Source organism: Apis dorsata, unplaced genomic scaffold (genome assembly GCF_000469605.1).
Source record: "Apis dorsata unplaced genomic scaffold, Apis dorsata 1.3 scaffold_344, whole genome shotgun sequence".
In the NCBI taxonomy this organism is placed as follows: Eukaryota; Metazoa; Arthropoda; class Insecta; order Hymenoptera; family Apidae; genus Apis; species Apis dorsata.
In genome coordinates, this window is record NW_006263611.1 from 167,852 (window position 1) to 170,320 (window position 2,469).

At 34.5% G+C, this 2,469-nt stretch overlaps 1 protein-coding gene across 2 annotated transcripts in view; it reads right to left on the reverse strand.

Moving 5' to 3' along the window:
* The window catches only part of LOC102681906 (Na(+)/H(+) exchange regulatory cofactor NHE-RF1), an 8,636-nt gene that overhangs the window by 3,296 nt on the left and 2,871 nt on the right, over positions 1–2,469 (reverse strand). The gene's annotated exons all lie outside the window — the stretch shown is intronic.

Genomic DNA, 2,469 nt, shown 5'->3' on the forward strand with positions numbered 1-2,469 from the left:
CGAACAAAGAGAAACAAAGCAAAATTCAAAAGGAGGACGAAAGATAATGGAAGACACTCGTGTCACGTATGAAAGTCGATCGCGTAAATACTCGGTCGCGCTGAAATAAAATATCGACTGTGAATTTTTCGCAGTGACACGAATTGGCGTTAAGCATGTGAGACACTTTTATTTTCCACATTTAAAATAATTCGCTTTAGAATAGCGGGAAGTAAAAGCAAAAGATTAATTAAGAAATAGAATAGCTTTCTTTTAAAAAAAAACCGATAAATTTGGAAGAAGGGAGTCAAAAAGGATGGACAAATTTATCTAAGAGATTCAAAATGACCTTGGCTCCTGATGCAATATTCCGAACGGTACTTAAAGGAATTCCATCGACTAAAGGCAAGCGCGACGGAAAACCGGTTCCAAACCACACACCGTTTAAATCTCTTCGAAATAATGTTAGTTCGTTTCTCCTTCTCTAACACACTGTTATCGTGTCCGAAATTGAAAAAAAAAAAAAAATCTCACTTCTCCAGGAATTGGACTTGGATCACGAACCAAATGATTTCCAAACATCGTAGTATATCTTTTCACACGTTGATCGTAATAATTGATCGTGATGATACGAGGAACGAAGCTCGATACGAATGACTAATGCTAACAAAGATTAAAATAATGAAGTAACCTCTCTATAAAAATTGAGAATCTATGCCGCGGCATTGAGATAACTTGATTAATTCTCTCACACGAGTTTCTTTGTTTTTTCATGCGATTGAACAGTGTTGTAACCAATCATAATTAAAATCAGATGAATCAGGCAATCTTCTTAGATCGAATATCTTTTTTCTGAAATTATTCGAAATTATCGCGTATATATATATATTCTCTGTCGAGAAAAACAAAAAAAAAAAAAAAAAAGATCCAATTGTTTTAAAATTGAATTTGACAGGATAAAATTGCAAAAAGGATACATTTACGTGTTATTTATCTTGTATTATTTATAACAGTTTTAATTAATTTGAAACACGATGTGCACCTAATGCCCTGATTCTTTTCGAGAGGGACGACCTTATCTGCATATGCATTCGCCCCGACATTTTGGCACGCTTTCTTTAAAAATCGCTTGCACACGGAAATAGAATAAGAGCGGATAACGGACTTTTAAGGCTAAGTCGTTGTCACGAAAGAATTTCACCCGATTTTACATCGTGACATCGTTACCATCTCTCCATCTCTCTCCAACTGATCGCGAAATATTTCCAAAGATCCTCCTTCTTTCCACTCGAAGTTAAACGATTTTCCCTCTCGTTCGCGCACCGTGCACGCCGCACGCTTGCTCTATTGCGCAACGGAAAATGGTGACAGGAAGTTGACCAGCAGCCTGTAGAGAGGCGATTAACTATGTATTTACTACACGAGTGATCGAACTGACGAATCGTGAACAACGACGAACGCGTAAAAGCAACATTTCTAGAAACACGTTGATTCATTTCACATTTCTTGTTTTATCCTGGACACATATATATATATAAATACATATATGAACACAAGTTGGTACGAATAACGATATATTTACGTTATTTATAATATATATATAACGATTATTTAGCAACATTTCTAGAAACACGTTGATTCATTTCACATTTCTTGTTTTACTGTTTTATCCTGGACATATATATATATACATATACGAACCACAAGTTGGTACGACAACGATATATATATATATATATATATATATCGTTGTCGCACAAACTTGTGGTTCGCATATGTATATATATATATGTCCCGGATAAAACAGAAAAACAAGAAATGTGAAATGAATCAACGTGTATGTATATATATATATATATATATCGTTGTCGTATCCACTTGTGTTCATATATGTATGTGTATATATATATATATATATATATACATACACGTTGATTCATTTCACATTTCTTGTTTTACTGTTTTACCCTGGACATATATATATATATATATACACATACATATATGAACACAAGTTGATACGACAACGATATATATATATATATATATATATACACAAGTTGATACGAACAACGAGAAATTTACGTAACTTTACACCGCAAAAATGAGCGGAAATCCGGTGAATCGTATCGACGGAGGACAAATCTTTCGATCGAGATGCGAGATAGTTGGTACGATCGGATTCCACGTATAGCGGCAAGATGATCGAGCGCGTATCCCATGAAGGCGAATTAAGGCCAGAGCGACGAATGTGCCATTTTCTAAAGGAGTAACTTCCGCCGATTAACACCGTAATTGTTAACACGCGAGAATGGTTATGATATCGGTTCAATGAGAACCGATGGCCGAACAATTGAAACGTTTCCGATAAACTTCGTCACGCGTCTTGAAATTCCATCGAGAAAATTGATCGCGTGTAATAACTAAGAAACGAATTTTGTGATGTTTTTTTTTTTTTTTTTTTTTTTTTTTTTTTTTTTTTTTTTTTTT